General features: G+C 47.7%; 1 protein-coding gene across 1 annotated transcript in view; it reads left to right on the plus strand.

Moving 5' to 3' along the window:
• Positions 1 to 18,989, plus strand: part of LOC140425665 (protein scribble homolog) — a gene marked incomplete at its 5' end in the record, with an annotated part of 1,618,068 nt that overhangs the window by 171,559 nt on the left and 1,427,520 nt on the right.

The following is an 18,989-nucleotide window of genomic DNA, read 5'->3' on the forward strand; positions in this document are numbered from 1 at the left end:
TTGCGTACAGGTCAGTGTCTGGTACACAGTTGCGTACAGGCCAGTGTCTGGTACACAGTTGCGTACAGGCCAGTGTCTGGTACACAGTTGCGTACAGGCCAGTGTCTGGTACACAGTTGCGTACAGGCCAGTGTCTGGTACACAGTTGTGTACAGGCCAGTGTCTGGTACACAGTTGTGTACAGGTCAGTGTCTGGTCCACAGTTGTGTACAGGTCAGTGTCTGGAACACAGTTGCGTACAGACCAGTGTCTGGTACACAGTTGCGTACAGGTCAGTGTCTGGTCCACAGTTGTGTACAGGTCAGTGTCTGGAACACAGTTGCGTACAGACCAGTGTCTGGTACACAGTTGTGTACAGGTCAGTGTCTGGTACACAGTTGTGTACAGGCCAGTGTCTGGTCCACAGTTGTGTCCAGGTCAGTGTCTGGTCCACAGTTGTGTACAGGTCAGTGTCTGGTACACAGTTGTGTACAGGCCAGTGTCTGGTACACAATTGTGTACAGGTCAGTGTCTGGTACACAGTTGTGTACAGGTCAGTGTCTGGTACACAGTTGTGTACAGGCCAGTGTCTGGTACACAGTTGTGTACAGGTCAGTGTCTGGTACACAGTTGTGTACAGGTCAGTGTCTGGTACACAGTTGTGTACAGGTCAGTGTCTGGTACACAGTTGTGTACAGGTCAGTGTCTGGTACACAGTTGTGTACAGGTCAGTGTCTGGTACACAGTTGTGTATAGGTCAGTGTCTGGTACACAGTTGCGTACAGGTCAGTGTCTGGTACACAGTTGCGTACAGGTCAGTGTCTGGTACACAGTTGCGTACAGGCCAGTGTCTGGTACACAGTTGCGTACAGGCCAGTGTCTGGTACACAGTTGCGTACAGGCCAGTGTCTGGTACACAGTTGCGTACAGGTCAGTGTCTGGTACACAGTTGTGTACAGGCCAGTGTCTGGTACACAGTTGTGTACAGGTCAGTGTCTGGTCCACAGTTGTGTACAGGTCAGTGTCTGGAACACAGTTGCGTACAGACCAGTGTCTGGTACACAGTTGCGTACAGGTCAGTGTCTGGTCCACAGTTGTGTACAGGTCAGTGTCTGGAACACAGTTGCGTACATACCAGTGTCTGGTACACAGTTGTGTACAGGCCAGTGTCTGGTACACAGTTGTGTACAGGTCAGTGTCTGGTACACAGTTGTGTACAGGCCAGTGTCTGGTACACAATTGTGTACAGGTCAGTGTCTGGTCCACAGTTGTGTCCAGGTCAGTGTCTGGTCCACAGTTGTGTACAGGCCAGTGTCTGGTACACAGTTGTGTACAGGCCAGTGTCTGGTACACAATTGCGTACAGGTCAGTGTCTGGTACACAGTTGTGTACAGGTCAGTGTCTGGTACACAGTTGTGTACAGGCCAGTGTCTGGTACACAGTTGTGTACAGGTCAGTGTCTGGTACACAGTTGTGTATAGGTCAGTGTCTGGTACACAGTTGTGTACAGGCCAGTGTCTGGTACACAGTTGTGTACAGGTCAGTGTCTGGTACACAGTTGTGTACAGGTCAGTGTCTGGTACACAGTTGTGTACAGGCCAGTGTCTGGTACACAGTTGTGTACAGGTCAGTGTCTGGTACACAGTTGTGTACAGGTCAGTGTCTGGTACACAGTTGTGTACAGGTCAGTGTCTGGTACACAGTTGCGTACAGGTCAGTGTCTGGTACACAGTTGCGTACAGGCCAGTGTCTGGTACACAGTTGCGTACAGGCCAGTGTCTGGTACACAGTTGCGTACAGGCCAGTGTCTGGTACACAGTTGTGTACAGGTCAGTGTCTGGTACACAGTTGTGTACAGGCCAGTGTCTGGTACACAGTTGTGTACAGGTCAGTGTCTGGTCCACAGTTGTGTACAGGTCAGTGTCTGGAACACAGTTGCGTACAGACCAGTGTCTGGTACACAGTTGCGTACAGGTCAGTGTCTGGTCCACAGTTGTGTACCGGTCAGTGTCTGGAACACAGTTGCGTACAGACCAGTGTCTGGTACACAGTTGTGTACAGGTCAGTGTCTGGTACACAGTTGTGTACAGGCCAGTGTCTGGTACACAGTTGTGTACAGGTCAGTGTCTGGTACACAGTTGTGTACAGGTCAGTGTCTGGTACACAGTTGTGTACAGGTCAGTGTCTGGTACACAGTTGCGTACAGGTCAGTGTCTGGTACACAGTTGCGTACAGGCCAGTGTCTGGTACACAGTTGCGTACAGGCCAGTGTCTGGTACACAGTTGCGTACAGGCCAGTGTCTGGTACACAGTTGCGTACAGGTCAGTGTCTGGTCCACAGTTGTGTACAGGTCAGTGTCTGGTACACAGTTGCGTACAGGTCAGTGTCTGGTCCACAGTTGTGTACAGGTCAGTGTCTGGAACACAGTTGCGTACAGACCAGTGTCTGGTTCACAGTTGTGTACAGGCCAGTGTCTGGTACACAGTTGCGTACAGGTCAGTGTCTGGTCCACAGTTGTGTACAGGTCAGTGTCTGGAACACAGTTGCGTACAGGCCAGTGTCTGGTACACAGTTGCGTACAGGTCAGTGTCTGGTACACAGTTGCGTACAGGTCAGTGTCTGGTACACAGTTGCGTACAGGTCAGTGTCTGGTACACAATTGTGTACAGGTCAGTGTCTGGTACACAGTTCTGTATAGGTCAGTGTCTGGTACACAGTTGCGTACAGGCCAGTGTCTGGTACACAGTTGCGTACAGGTCAGTGTCTGGTACACAGTTGCGTACAGGCCAGTGTCTGGTACACAGTTGCGTACAGGCCAGTGTCTGGTACACAGTTGCGTACAGGCCAGTGTCTGGTGCACAGTTGCGTACAGGCCAGTGTCTGGTACACAGTTGCGTACAGGCCTATGTCTGGTACACAGTTGCGTACAGGCCAGTGTCTGGCACACAGTTGCGTACAGGCTAGTGTCTGGTACACAGTTGCGTACAGGTCAGTGTCTGGTACACAGTTGTGGGATCGAGTAGCCCTCGTCTCTCTCCAGCTTTTTTTGGAAGTAATTTTCAATAGTGCCGAGTCGCGGGGCGTTGCCGAGTCGCGGGGCGTTGCCGAGTCGCGGGGCGTTGCCGAGTCGCGGGGCGTTGCCGAGTCGCGGGGCGTTGCCGAGTCGCGGGGCGTTGCCGAGTCGCGGGGCGTTGCCGAGTCGCGGGGCGTTGCCGAGTCGCGGGGCGTTGCCGAGTCGCGGGGCGTTGCCGAGTCGCGGGGCGTTGCCGAGTCGCGGGGCGTAGCCGAGTCTCGGGGCGTAGCCGAGTCTCGGGGCGTAGCCGAGTCTCGGGGCGTAGCCGAGTCTCGGGGCGTTGCCGAGTCTCGGGGCGTAGCCGAGTCTCGGGGCGTTGCCGAGTCTCGGGGCGTTGCCGAGTCTCGGGGCGTTGCCGAGTCTCGGGGCGTTGCCGAGTCTCGGGGCGTTGCCGAGTCGCGGGGCGTTGCCGAGTCGCGGGGCGTTGCCGAGTCGCGGGGCGTTGCCGAGTCGCGGGGCGTTGCCGAGTCGCGGGGCGTTGCCGAGTCGCGGGGCGTTGCCGAGTCGCGGGGCGTTGCCGAGTCGCGGGGCGTTGCCGAGTCTCTGAGCTTGATCACGTGCTGCACCCTTTACAGAAAGCAGCTTAGTCGATATTAAGGAGGGTCTATACTTCCAGAGATTGGCATTGCAGGCGAAGACTCTGAGTTTCAAACACCGAGAAAGTCATGAAACCGGTCGATAGCTGGCCCTTAATGGAAGATCCTTCCCAGGATTTGCAATGACTGGTTTTCGCCATAAACCACACCTTCAGAAGTGAGTTTGAGCTGATTAATCTTGTGTGTAACTGTGTCAGCTGGGCAGGAGCTTGGGGACAAAGATGTTTGAGGAATTCTAGTACGATGTTGTCATAACCGACTGCTTTGTCGCAATTCTGAGTGCTGAATTTGGTGCATTTGAGTGTTATCGTGAGAGTTTGGTGACTGAGGGAGTGCTGAATTTGGGCTGCATTTGAGTGCTACAGTGAGAGTTTGGTGACTGAGGGAGATCGGTGAGGAGGGAGTAAGGTGCTCCTTTCATTTCATTTCCTACATTTGCTCAAAGAGCGAGAAGGGAGCCGGGATTTACAGAGAGTGCAGCTGACTGGGAGCAGAGTCGGAGGGCGGAGATCCAGTTGGTCCACAGGGCAGCTATATTCTGTCAGGTAAGAGGGGATGGAGGCTAGGCCAGTTACATGCTCCTCCTGTAGGATGTGGGTGGTGAGGGATACCACCGGTGTCCCCGCTGACTATACCAGCGGGAAGTGCACCCAACTTCAGCTCCTCAAAGACCGTGTTAGGGAGCTGGAGCTGAAGCTGGATGAACTTCGGATCATCCGGGAGGCAGAGGGGGTGATTGAGAAGAGTTACAGGGAGGTAACCACACCCAAGGTACAGGACAAGAATAGCTGGGTTACAGTCAGGGGGAAAAAAACAAACAGGCAGACAGTGCAGGGATCCCTCGTGGCCGTTCCCCTTCAAAACAAGTATACCGTTTTGGATGCTGTTGGGGGGGATGACCTACCAGGGGAAGGCCCTAGCGGCCAGGTCTCTCGCATTGAGTCTGGCTCTGGGGCTCAGAAGGGAAGGGGGGAGAATAGAAAAGCAATAGTGATAGGAGACCCAATGGTTAGGGGAATAGATAAGAGATTCTGTGATCGCGAACGAGACTCCCGGAAGGTATGTTGCCTCCCGGGTGCCAGGGCCAGGGATGTCTCGGATCGTGTCTTCAGGGTCCTTACGGACAAAGAACAAAGAAAATGACAGCACAGGAACAGGCCCTTTGGCCCTCCCAGCCTGCGCCGATCCCGATCCTTTATCTAAACCTGTCGCCTATTTTCCAAGGATCTACTTCCCTCTGTTCCCCGCCCGTTCATATATCTGTCTCGATGCATCTTAAATGACGCTATCGTGCCCGCCTCTACCACCTCCGCTGGCAAAGCGTTCCAGGCACCCACCACCCTCTGCGTAAAAAACTTTCCGCACACATCTCCCTTAAACTTTCCCTTCTCACCTTGAAATCGTGACCCCATGTAACTGACACCCCCACTCTTGGAAAAAGCTTGTTGCTATCCACTCTGTCCATACCTCTCATAATTTTGTAGACCTCAATCAGGTCCCCCCTCAACCTCCGTCTTTCCAACGAAAACAATCCAAATCTACTCAACCTTTCTTCATAGCTAGCACCCTCCATACCAGGCAACATCCTGGTGAACCTCCTCTGCACCCTCTCTAAAGCATCCACATCCTTCTGGTAATGTGGCGACCAGAACTGCACGCAGTATTCCAAACGTGGCCTAACCAAAGTCCTATACAACTGTAACATGACCTGCCGACTCTTGTACTCAATACCCCGTCGGATGAGGGCAAGCATGCTGTATGCCTTCTTGACCACTCTATCGACCTGCGTTGCCACCTTCAGGGTACAATGGACCTGAACTCCCAGATCTCTCTGTACATCAATTTTCCCCAGGACTCTTCCATTGACCGTATAGTCCGCTCTTGAATTAGATCTTCCAAAATGCATCACCTCGCATTTGCCTGGATTGAACTCCATCTGCCATTTCTCTGCCCAACTCTCCAATCTATCTATATTTTGCTGTATTCTCTGACAGTCCTCCTCGCTATCTGCAACTCCACCAATCTTAGTATCATCTGCAAACTTGTTAATCAAACCACCTATACCTTCATCCAGATCATTTATGTATATCACAAACAACAGTGGTCCGAGCACGGATCCCTGTGGAACACCACTAGTCACCTTTCTCCATTTTGAGACACTCCCTTCCACCACTACTCTCTGTCTCCTGTTGCCCAGCCAATTCTTTATCCATCTCGCTAGTACACCCTCAACCCCATACGACTTCACTTTTTCCATCAACCTGCCATGGGAAACTTTATCAAGCGCCTTACTGAAGTCCATGTATATGACATCTACAGCCCTTCCCTCATCAATTAACGTTGTCACTTCCTCAAAGAATTCTATTAGGTTTGTAAGACATGACCTTCCCTGCACAAAACCATGCTGTCTATCACTGATAAGTCTATTTTATTCCAAATGTGAATAGATCCTATCCCTCAGTATCTTCTCCAACAGTTTGCCTACCGCTGACGTCAAGCTTACTGGTCTATAATTCCTTGGATTATCCCTGCTACCCTTCTTAAACAAAGGGACAACATTAGCAATTCTCCAGTCCTCTGGGACCTCACCCGTGCTCAAGGATGCTGCAAAGATATCTGCTAAGGCCCCAGCTATTTCGTCCCTCGCTTCCCTCAGAAACCTGGGATAGATCCCATCCGGACCTGGGGACTTGTCCACCTTAATGCCTTTTAGAATACCCAAAACTTCCCCCTTCCTTATGCCGACTTGACCTAGAGTATTTAAACATCCATCCCTAGCCTCAACATCCGTCATGTCCCTCTCCTTGGTGAATACCGATGCAAAGTATTCACTAAGAATCTCACCCATTTCCTCTGACTCCACGCATAAATTCCCTCTTTTGTCTTTTGAGTGGGCCAATCCTTTCTCTAGTTACCCTCTTGCTCCTTATATACGAATAAAAGGTTTTGAGATTTTCCTTAACCCTGTTAGCCAAAGATATTTCATGACCCCTTTTAGCCCTCTTTATTGCACGTTTGAGATTTGTCTTACTTTCCCGATATTCCTCCAAAGCTTCATCAGTTTTAAGTCGCCTAGATCTTATGTATGCTTCCTTTATCATCTTAGCTAGTCTCACAATTCCACCCGTCAGCCATGGTTCCCTAACCTTGCCATTTCTATCCCTCATTTACACAGGGACATGTCTGTCCTGCACTCTAATCAACCTTTCCTTAAAAGGCTCCCACATTTCAAATGTGGATTTACCCTTAAAGAGCTGCTCCCAATCCACATTCCCTAGCTCCTGCCGAATTTTGTTATACTTGGCCTTTCCCCAATTTAGCACTCTTCCTTTAGGACCACTCTCGTCCTTGTCCATGAGTATTCTAAAACTTACGGACTTGTGATCGCTATTCCCAAAGTAATCACCGACTGAAACTTCAACCACCTGGCCGGGATCATTCCCCAATACCAGGTCCAGTGTGGCCCCTTCCTGAGTTGGACTATTTACATACTGCTCTAAAAAACTCTCCTGGATGCTCCTTATAAATTCTGCTCCATCTACGCCTCCAACACGATATGTGTCCCATTCAATGTTGGGGAAGTTAAAATCTCCCATCACGACCACCCTATTGCTCCTACATTTTTCTATAATCTGTCTACATATTTGTCCGTCTACTTCACGCTCGCTTTTGGGAGGCCTGTAGTAAAGTCCCAACAATGTCGTGTTTTCCGGGTCCTTAGGGGGGAGGGGGAGCAGCCCCAAGTCGTGGTCCACATTGGCACCAACGACATAGGTAGGAAAGGGGACAAGGATGTCAGGCAGGCTTTCAGGGAGCTAGGATGGAAGCTCAGAACTAGAACAAACAGAGTTGTTATCTCTGGGTTGTTGCCCGTGCCACGTGATAGTGAGATGAGGAATAAGGAGAGAGAGCATTTAAACACGTGGCTACAGGGATGGTGCAGGCGGGAGGGATTCAGATTTTTGGATAACTGGGGCTCTTTCTGGGGAAGGTGGGACCTCTACAGACAGGATGGTCTACATCTGAACCTGAGGGGCACAAATATCCTGGGGGGGAGATTTGTTAGTGCTCTTTGGGGGGGTTTAAACTAATGCAGCAGGGGCATGGGAACCTGGATTGTAGTTTTAGGGTAAGGGAGAATGAGAGTATAGAGGTCAGGAGCACAGATTTGACATCGCAGGAGGGGGCCAGTGTTCAGGTAGGTGGTTTGAAGTGTGTCTACTTCAATGCCAGGAGTATACGAAACAAGGTAGGGGAACTGGCAGCGTGGGTTGGTACCTGGGACTTCGATGTTGTGGCCATTTCGGAGACATGGATAGAGCAGGGACAGGAATGGATGTTGCAGGTTCCGGGGTTTAGGTGTTTTAGTAAGCTCAGAGAAGGAGGCAAAAGAGGGGGAGGTGTGGCGCTGCTAGTCAAGAGCAGTATTACGGTGGCGGAGAGGATGCTAGATGGGGACTCTTCTGCCGAGGTAGTATGGGCTGAAGTTAGAAACAGGAAAGGAGAGGTCACCCTGTTGGGAGTTTTTTATAGGCCTCCTAATAGTTCTAGGGATGTAGAGGAAAGGATGGCGAAGATGATTCTGGATATGAGCGAAAGTAACAGGGTAGTTATTATGGGAGATTTTAACTTTCCAAATATTGACTGGAAAAGATATAGTTCGAGTACAATAGATGGGTCGTTTTTTGTACAGTGTGTGCAGGAGGGTTTCCTGAAACAATATGTTGACAGGCCAACAAGAGGCGAGGCCACGTTGGATTTGGTTTTGGGTAATGAACCAGGCCAGGTGTTGGATTTGGAGGTAGGAGAGCACTTTGGGGACAGTGACCACAATTCGGTGACGTTTACGTTAATGATGGAAAGGGATAAGTATACACCGCAGGGCAAGAGTTATAGCTGGGGGAAGGCCAATTATGATGCCATTAGACGTGACTTGGGGGGGATAAGGTGGAGAAGTAGGCTGCAAGTGTTGGGCACACTGGATAAGTGGGGCTTGTTCAAGGATCAGCTACTGCGTGTTCTTGATAAGTATGTACCGGTCAGACAGGGAGGAAGGCGTCGAGCGAGGGAACCGTGGTTTACCAAGGAAGTGGAATCTCTTGTTAAGAGGAAGAAGGAGGCCTATGTGAAGATGAAGTGTGAAGTTTCGGTTGGGGCGATGGATAGTTACAAGGTAGCGAGGATGATCTAAAGAGAGAGCTAAGACGAGCAAGGAGGGGACATGAGAAGTATTTGGCAGGAAGGATCAAGGAAAACCCAAAAGCTTTCGATAGGTATGTCAGGAATAAGCGAATGACTAGGGAAAGAGTAGGACCAGTCAAGGACAGGGATGGGAAATTGTGTGTGGAGTCTGAAGAGATAGGCGAGATACTAAATGAATATTTTTCGTCAGTATTCACTCAGGAAAAAGATAATGTTGTGGAGGAGAATGCTGAGCCCCAGGCTAATAGAATAGATGGCATTGAGGTACGTAGGGAAGAGGTGTTGGCAATTCTGGACAGGCTGAAAATAGATAAGTCCCCGGGACCTGATGGGATTTATCCTAGGATTCTATGGGAGGCCAGGGAAGAGATTGCTGGACCTTTGGCTTTGATTTTTATGTCATGATTGGCTACAGGAATAGTGCCAGAGGACTGGAGGACAGCAAATGTGGTCCCTTTGTTCAAAAAGGGGAGCAGAGACAACCCCGGCAACTATAGGCCGGTGAGCCTCACGTCTGTAGTGGGTAAAGTCTTGGAGGGGATTATAAGAGACAAGATTTATAATCATCTAGATAGGAATAATATGATCAGGGATAGTCAGCATGGCTTTGTGAAGGGTAGGTCATGCCTCACAAACCTTATTGAGTTCTTTGAGAAGGTGACTGAACAGGTAGATGAGGGTAGAGCAGTTGATGTGGTGTATATGGATTTCAGCAAAGCGTTTGATAAGGTTCCCCACGGTAGGCTATTGCAAAAAATACGGAGGCTGGGGATTGAGGGTGATTTAGAGATGTGGATCAGAAATTGGCTAGCTGAAAGAAGACAGAGGGTGGTGGTTGATGGGAAATGTTCAGAATGGAGTACAGTCACAAGTGGAGTACCACAAGGATCTGTTCTGGGGCCATTGCTGTTTGTCATTTTTATCAATGACCTAGAGGAAGGCGCAGAAGGGTGGGTGAGTAAATTTGCAGACGATACTAAAGTCGGTGGTGTTGTCGATAGTGTGGAAGGATGTAGCAGATTACAGAGGGATATAGATAAGCTGCAGAGCTGGGCCGAGAGGTGGCAAATGGAGTTTAATGTAGAGAAGTGTGAGGTGATTCACTTTGGAAGGAATAACAGGAATGCGGAATATTTGGCTAATGGTAAAGTTCTTGAAAGTGTGGATGAGCAGAGGGATCTAGGTGTCCATGTACATAGATCCCTGAAAGTTGCCACCCAGGTTGATAGGGTTGTGAAGAAGGCCTATGGAGTGTTGGCCTTTATTGGTAGAGGGATTGAGTTCCGGAGTCGGGAGGTCATGTTGCAGCTGTACAGAACTCTGGTACGGCCGCATTTGGAGTATTGCGTACAGTTCTGGTCACCGCATTATAGGAAGGACGTGGAGGCTTTGGAGCGGGTGCAGAGGAGATTTACCAGGATGTTGCCTGGTATGGAGGGAAAATCTTATGAGGAAAGGCTGATGGACTTGAGGTTGTTTTCGTTGGAGAGAAGAAGGTTAAGAGGAGACTTAATAGAGGCATACAAAATGATCAGGGGGTTGGATAGGGTGGACAGTGAGAGCCTTCTCCCGCGGATGGATATGGCTGGCACGAGGGGACATAACTTTAAACTGAGGGGTAATAGATATAGGACAGAGGTCAGAGGTAGGTTCTTTACGCAAAGAGTAGTGAGGCCGTGGAATGCCCTACCTGCTACAGTGGTGAACTCGCCAACATTGAGGGCATTTAAAAGTTTATTGGATAAACATATGGATGATAATGGCATAGTGTAGGTTGGATGGCTTTTGTTTCGGTGCGACATCGTGGGCCGAAGGGCCTGTACTGCGCTGTATTGTTCTATGTTCTATGTTCTATGTTCTAATGTTACTGCACCCTGCCTATTTCTTAGCTCTACCCATATTGCCTCAGTGCTCGAAACCTCCATTGTGCCCTCCTTAATCATAGCTGTGATATCATCTCTGACCAATAATGCATCTCCTCCACCCCTTTTACCACCCTCTCTATCCCTCCTGAAGCATCTATACCCTGAGATATTTAGTTACCAGTCTTGCCTTTCCCTCAACCAAGTCTCCGAAATACCAATAACATCATATTCCCAGGTACTAATCCAAACCCTAAGTTAATCTGCCTTACCTGCTACACTTCTCGCATTGAAACAAATGCACCTCAGACCACCTGTCCCTTTGCGTTCATCATCTCTCCCCTGTCTACTCTTCCCCTTAGTCACATTGAGTTTATTATCTAGTACCTTACTGGCTTTAGTTGCTGCCTCTTTACTGACCTCTCACTTCCTAATCTGGTTCCCATCCCCCTGCCACATTAGATTAAAACCTCCCCAACAGTGTTAGCAAAAGCACCCCCTAGGACATTGGTTCCCGTCCTGCCCAGGTGTAGACCATCCGATTTGTAATGGTCCCACCACCCCCAGAACCGGTTCCAATGTCCCAAGAATCTGAACCCCTCCCTCCTGCATCATCTCTCAAGCCACATATTTATTCTGACTATTCTTGAATTTCTACTTCAACTGTCTCGTGGCACTGGGAGCAATCCTGAGATTACTACCTTTGAGATCCTACTTTTTAACTTATCTGCTAACTCCCTGAATTCTGATTGTAGGACCTCATCCCGTTTTTTTACCTATATCGTTGGTGCCTGTATGCACCACGACAACTGGCTGTTCACCCTCCCCCTTCAGTATGCCCTGCAGCCGATCTGAGACATCCCTAACCCGTGCACCCGGGAGGCAACATACCATTCGGGAGTCTCGTTTTCGACCACAGAAACGCCTGTCTACTCCCCTTACGATTGAATCCCCTATGACTATCGCCCTGCCAGTCTTTTTCCCGCCCTTCTATGCAGCAGAGCCAGCCACGGTGCTATGAGCCTGGCTACTACTGCCTTCCCCTGGTGAGTCATCTCCCCCAACAGTATCCAAAACGGTATACCTTTTTTGGAGCGAGATGACCGCAGGGGACACCTGCACTGCCTTCCTGCTCTTTCTCTGCCTTTTGGCCACCCATTCCCTGTCTCCCTCACCAATCCTAATCTGAGGTGTGACCAACTCACTGAACGTGCTATCCACAACCTCCTCAGCATCGCGGATGCTCCAAAGTGAGTCCATCCGCAGCTCCAGAGCCGTCAAGCGGTCTAACAGGAGCTGCAGCTGGACACACTTCCCGCACATGAAGGAGTCAGGGGCATCGACCGCGTCCCTGAACTCCCACATTGAGCACGAGGAGCATACTACGGGTCTGGGATCTCCTGCCATTTTTACACTTTACCTTAACTGATTACAAATATAATATCAAATAATGAATAAGTGAAAGGAATAAAGATTTTACTTACCAATCACAATGCTTACCAACCCACGAAGAGTTACATTTCTCCCAGCTACTTACCTTCCCGACAGACCCCTGGCCACTGCTCCCGCCGAAAATCTGAAGGCCGCTTCTCCTGCAAGGTAAGTTTTGATAGGGTAAACTTACCTTCCCGACAGACCCCTGGCCACTGCTCCCGCCGAAAATCTGAAACTATACTTGCAGATAAAGGAAAAAGAAAAGAGAGAGCTTACCTGATATTCATTCACCCCCCTGAGGTTAGAGGAGATGGAAGGGTGGGAGACACTACAAGTGTAGTGTCTCGGGTTTAGCAACCGCCCAACTTAAATAGAGGTAAAAATCAAACACTTAAGCACCTACCTGATTCCCAAGCTGCACTCCGGCTCCCTCGCTCTCACCTGCTCCCGGAAATGAAGGCCTCTGGAACCTGGGGGCAAGTTTAAACACCTACCTGAATCCCAAGCTGCACTCCGGCTCCCTCTTTCTCTCCTGCTCCTGGAAATGAAAGTGCTAGGCCTTTTCTCATTAGAATGGAGAAGGATGAGGGGCGACTTGATAGAGGTTTATAAGATGATCAGGGGAATAGATAGAGTAGACAGTCAGAGACTTTTTCCCCAGGTGGAACAAACCATTACAAGGGGACATAAATTTAAGGTGAAAGGTGGAAGATGTAGGAGGGATATCAGAGGTAGGTTCTTTACCCAGAGAGTAGTGGGGGCATGGAATGCACTGCCTGTGGAAGTAGTTGAGTCGGAAACATTAGGGACCTTCAAGCAGCTATTGGATAGGTACATGGATGACGGTAAAATGATATAGTGTAGATTTATTTGTTCTTAAGGGCAGCACGGTAGCATTGTGGATAGCACAATTGCTTCACAGCTCCAGGGTCCCAGGTTCGATTCCGGCTTGGGTCACTGTCTGTGCAGAGTCTGCACATCCTCCCCGTGTGTGCGTGGGTTTCCTCCGGGTGCTCCGGTTTCCTCCCACAGTCCAAAGATGTGCGGGTTAGGTGAATTGGCCAATGATAAATTGCCCTTAATGTCCAAATTGCCCTTGGTGTTGGGTGGTGGTGTTGAGTTTGGGTAGGGTGCTCTTTCCAAGAGCCGGTGCAGACTCAAAGGGCCGAATGGCCTCCTTCTGCACTGTAAATTCAATGATAATCTATGATTAATCTAGGACAAAAGTTTGGCACAACATCGTGGGCCGAAGGGCCTGTTCTGTGCTGTATGTTCTATGTTCTAATTCAGGCCAATTAGATGCGAATTAGGAATAGGAGGAGGCCACTCGGCCCCTCGAGCCTGCCCCCCAGTCAATAAGATCGCGGCTGATATGATTGTCACTGCAACCCCACATTCCTGCCCACCCCCAATAACCTTTCACCCCCTTGCTAATCAGTAATCCATCCAGCTCTGCCTGAAAGACATGCAAAGACTCTACTCCCAGCGCCTTTAGAGGGAGAGAGTTCCAGAGACTCACCCCCCTCAGAAAGAAATTCTCATCCCTGCCTTAAATGAGCGACTCGTTTTTGAACAGTGACCCCCCCCCTAGTCTCGATTCAAACAGATTCAGCCTGGATGGGGTTACATCTGGGCAGGACTGCCATTGGTGTCCTTGGGGTGGGGGGGGGGGGGGGGGATGGGAACCTATGTAAGGATTCAGAGCGGGGGGGGAGGGGGGGGGAGAGTCAAGAACAAGACAGCAAGGAGAATAAGAAAAGTAATAGGCAGAGAAATAAAGGTCCTCAGATAACGACACGTAGAAAATAGTAGGGACAAGAAACGTTAAAAGGACTAGCCTAAAGGGCAGCACGGCAGCGCAGTGGGTTAGCACTGCTGCCTCATGCCGCCGAGGTCCCAGGTTCGATCCCGGCTCTGGGTCACTGTCCGTGTGGAGTTTGCACAATCTCCCCGTGTATACGTGGGTCTCACCCCCACAACCCAAAGATGGGCAGGCCAGGTGGATTGGCCACGCTAAATTGCCCCTTGGAAAAAATGAATTGGGTACACTAAATTTATAAAGAAAGAAAAAAAAAGACTAGCCTTCAGATTATTTAACTGAACGCACAGAGCATTTGAAATAAAATGGGTGAATTAGTTGCGCAGAAAGATGTAAAGTGTATGATATAGTTGGGATACAGAGACTTGGCTCCAAGGTGACCAAGGATGGACTAAACATTGAGGATATTCAGTTTCAGGAAGGACAGACAGAAAGGAAAATGTGGTGGAGTTGCATTGCTGATTAAAGAAGATATTGGTACGATATTGAAGAAAGATATTCGTATAGATGATGTGTCTGGGTGGAGTTAAGAAACTCCCCTTTGGGATGTTTATTTCCGTTGGAATGTGTCCGTTCTGTGCATTCTGAACTATGCCTTTAAACGTCTGTCACTGAACCTCTGTTGATCACCCCGTAAGCAGATTCACTTTAGCTAGCTCTCCTTGCATAACCTCATAGGTGCCCTTATTTAAGTTTTGTCATGTGAGAGTGCCTTTGGGAGATGGATGTTTGAGCAATGTACCTTTAAGAAAACAGTGATGTCAGAGAGTGGGTGGAGCTGAGCTCAGTTCAGCCATTTTGAAGTTTCCGTGTGTCTGTGTTTTTCAGTGAGCTGGATCTGCTGTGATCCCTGCCATGAAAGACTATCTCTGGATCATTTGGGTGATTTAAACTCATAACCTGATGGGTTTCTGTTTAACGGTGTTAAGTCTCATGGATGTTGAAAGGGGTAACTGAAGGATTATTTAGTGTTGTAATATTTTCGGGGCTATCTTTGAAGTAAGGGGTGTTAAGAGATCCAATTTTTATTTAAGAGGTTAAGTTGAGTTCATGGAATAAACATTGTTTTGTGTTTAAAAACCCACGTGTCCATAATTGTAATATCACACCTGGAGAACAAGCCGCGTGCTTCAAAAGCAACAATCCATTAAAGGAAAGCCCAAGGGAAGCGAAGGAGGTGCAAACGATTGTACAGCCTGTTGAAGAAGTAATTGTTAAGAAGGTGCCAGATGTCTTTAAAGAATTTACTTGTGTGGGTAAAGTTTACACGTGTATCAGGAGGAGCAGGTAAAGAAGTCACAATTTTAAGAGATACAGGGGCTAGTCAGTCTTTAATGGTAAGAGATGAGGAATTATGTAGTTTGGGAAGAATGTTGCCAGAAAAGGTGGTGATATGTGGAATTCAGGGTGCGAGGAGTAGCGGTCCATTATATAAGGTAGGATTGGAAAGTCCAGTGAAGAGTGGTGAAGTGGTAGTAGGAGTAATAGATAAACTATCATGCCCAGGAATACAGTTTATCTTGGGTAATGATATAGCTGGATCACAGGTGGGAGTGATGCCTACTGTGGTTGATAAGCCAGTGGAAAATCAGACAACTGACGTGCTGAAGGATGAATATCCTGGGATTTTTCTGGATTGTGTAGTAACAAGGTCGCAAAGTCACAGGTTAAGACGAGGAGAAATCAAAGAGTGAAGATGAAGTTGAAGTGCGATTATCAGAAACGATTTTTAATCAGATGGTTGATAAAGAACAAGAACAGGTGGAGGATGAGGCGGATATTTTTAGTTCAGTAAAATTGGCGGAGTTCCAACAGAAAGATGTAGAAATAAAACGGATATATCAGAAAGCATATACGGAAGAGGAATCTAAGAGTATACCAGAGTGTTATTACCGTAAAAGTGATGTCTTGATGAGAAAATGGAGACCTGTACATATGCAGGCGGATGAAAAGTGGGCAGAAGTTCATCAAGTAGTATTGCCGGTAGGGTATAGAAAGGAGGTGTTACGAATTGCACATGAGGTACCAGTGGGAGGTCATTTGGGAATAAGGCAAACTCAAGCTAAAATCCAGAAACATTTTTATTGGCCTGGACTACATAACGATGTAGTTAAATTTTGTCAATCATGTCACACATGTCATGTGATAGGGAAACCTCAAGCAGTGATAAAACCAGCGCCCTTAATACCCATTCCAGCATTTGAGGAACCTTTTACAAGGGTCCTAATCGATTGCGTAGGACCGCTTCCTAAAACTAAAAGTGTGAATCAATATCTTTTGACGATAATGGATGTGTCTACTGGGTTTCCAGAGGCCATTCCAGTACGTAATATTACAGCTAAAAGGATTGTGGAGGAGTTACTTAAATTCTTTACTCGATATGGACTACCCACAGAAATTCAATCGGATCAAGGATCGAATTTTACTTCAAGGTTATTCAAAGAAGTTATGGATAGCTTAGGAATAAAACAATTTAAATCAACTGCGTACCATCCAGAATCACAGGGAGCGTTAGAAAGGTGGCATCAGACATTATAGACAATGTTGAGGGCGTATTGTCAAGATTATCCAGAGGATTGGGATAAAGGAATCCCATTCGTATTGTTTGCAATTAGGGATGCACCTAATGAGTCTACCAAATTCAGTCCTTTTGAACTAATTTTTGGTCATGAGGTAAGAGGACCACTTCAATTGATTAAGGAAAAATTGGTGGGTGAGAAATCGGAAATTACACTATTGGATTACGTGTCAAATTTTGGGGAACGATTAAATAGAGCAGGTGAATTGGCCAGACAACATTTGAAAGTTGCACGAAATGGGTAGCGGACAAGAAATCCAAAGTTCGTGGTTTTGCCAGTGGGGATAAAGTTTTAGTGTTGTTACCAGTGGTAGGTGAACCTTTAAAAGCTAGGTTTTGTGGACCGTATCAGATTGGAAGGAAATAAAGTGAGGTGAATTATGTGGTAAAAACACCAGATAGAAGGAATATTCACCGAGTGTGTCGTGTGAATCTGCTTAAAAGGTACTTTGAAAGGGAAGGAGCGAAAAAGGAGGTTTTAATGATTCTAACCCGAAGTGACGAACCAAATCCAGATGACTGTGAATTTGACATGCCTCAAATTAAATTGGAAAATGAGGATGTTCTTAAAAATTGGGATAAATTATTAAGTTACCTTCCAGAGGAAAAACAAACTGACCTGAAAGAGTTATTGATAGCACATGGGCAAGTTTGTAGAGATAAATTGGGAAGTACTCAAATGGCTATACATGATGTAGATGTGGGAAATGCTGTTCCTATCAAACAACATCCATATAGACGTAATCCTTTAAAATTGGCACAGGTTTGATTCTGGCTTGGGCCGCTGTCTGTGCGGAGTCTGCACGTCCTCCCCGTGTGTGCGTGTGTTTCCTCCGGATGCTCCGGTTTCCTCCCACGGTCCAAGGATGTGCAGGTTGGGTGGATTGGCCATGATAGATTGCCCTTAGTGTCCAAAATTGCCCTTAGTGGGTTGGGTTGTGGGGATAGGGTGGTGGTGTTGACCTTGGGTAGGGTGCTGTTTCCAAGAGCTGGTGCGGACTCAATGGGCCAAATGTTCTATGTTCTATGTTAACAGAGAGATTGAGAGTATGCTGAAGAATGGCATACTTGAAGTGGGTTGCAGCCAATGGAGCTCACCCATAGTGATGGTACCTAAACCAGACGGTACCCAACGGTTGTGTGTGGACTACAGAAAGGAGAATGCAGTTACATGAACGGACTCTTGCCCTATTCCACGTTTGGAGGATTGCATTGAGAAAATGGGACAATCTGCTTTTATTTCCAACTTCCAGACTTTGAAAGAACATTTAAAACATCGCATGGAGTTCTTCGGTCGACTTCAGGAGGCGGGTTTGATGATGAACTAGCCGAAAGTGAATTTGGAGAAGCCCGAATCACTTTCCTTGCGGAGTTTCCGATACCCTCAAGACGAAGGGAAATAATGCGATTTCTTAGCGTGAGTGGATTTGATCGACCCTTTGTGCAAAAGTTTTGTGGCGTGATTACTCCACTGATGGACTTGCTAAAGAAACCTAAAAAATTTCAATGGACAGCGGACTTTCAAACAGGCATTTGACTGCCTGAAGGCTGTGATCACCAATGCTCCTGTATTGGAGAATTGCAAGGGGCTCTGTGGTCAGATTGAACTAAAGATTCTAAAGAGAAATGCCGAGGAGTAGAGGAATGGATGGATCGTGTAGAGACTTTGTTCAAAGAGACTGTCAATTGAGAAGGATTTCGGTTGGAGGAAGAAGAAAAAAGAAAAATGGACTATATTATTATACCTGTTTGCATGTGTTTTGTTTAAAAAGGAAAAAGTATTTTTTACTGTGTGCATTTCTTAGTGGATGGTGCAAAAGTGATAATTGAAACCATCTTGAAGTTGATGGGGTTTTTTTCCCTTGGGGGTGGGGGGGGGGGAACGTGTCATGTGAGATGGATGTTTGAGCAATGTACCTTTAAGAAAACAGTGATGTCAGAGAGTGGGTGGAGCTGAGCTCAGTTCAGCCATTTTGAAGTTTCAGTTTGAAAAAGAGCTTGGGTGTGTGTCTGTGTTTTGCAGTGAGCTGGATCTGCTGTGATCTCTGCCATGAAAGACTATCTCTGGATCATTTGGGTAATTTAAACTCATAATAGTAAAGCCTTTAACCTGATGTGTTTCTGTTTAAAGGTGTTAAGTCTCATGGATGTTGCAAGGGATAACTGAAGGATTATTTAGTGTTGTAATATTTTCGGGGTATCTTTGAAGTAAGGGGTGTTAAGAGATCCAATGTTTATTTAAGAGGTTAAGTTGAGTTCGTGGAATAAACATTGTTTTGTGTTTAAAAACCCACGTGTCCATAATTGTAATATCACACCTGGGGAACAAGCCGTGTGCTGGAAAAGCAACAAATCCATTACAGGGGGAGGTTGGCTGAACTCCATGATACATTTTGGGGTTCTGAAAACGCCTCGCCCAAAACAGTTTCAAATACTAGTCTTGGG

The sequence above is a fragment of the Scyliorhinus torazame genome, chromosome 6 (assembly GCF_047496885.1).
Source record: "Scyliorhinus torazame isolate Kashiwa2021f chromosome 6, sScyTor2.1, whole genome shotgun sequence".
NCBI lineage: Eukaryota > Metazoa > Chordata > Chondrichthyes > Carcharhiniformes > Scyliorhinidae > Scyliorhinus > Scyliorhinus torazame.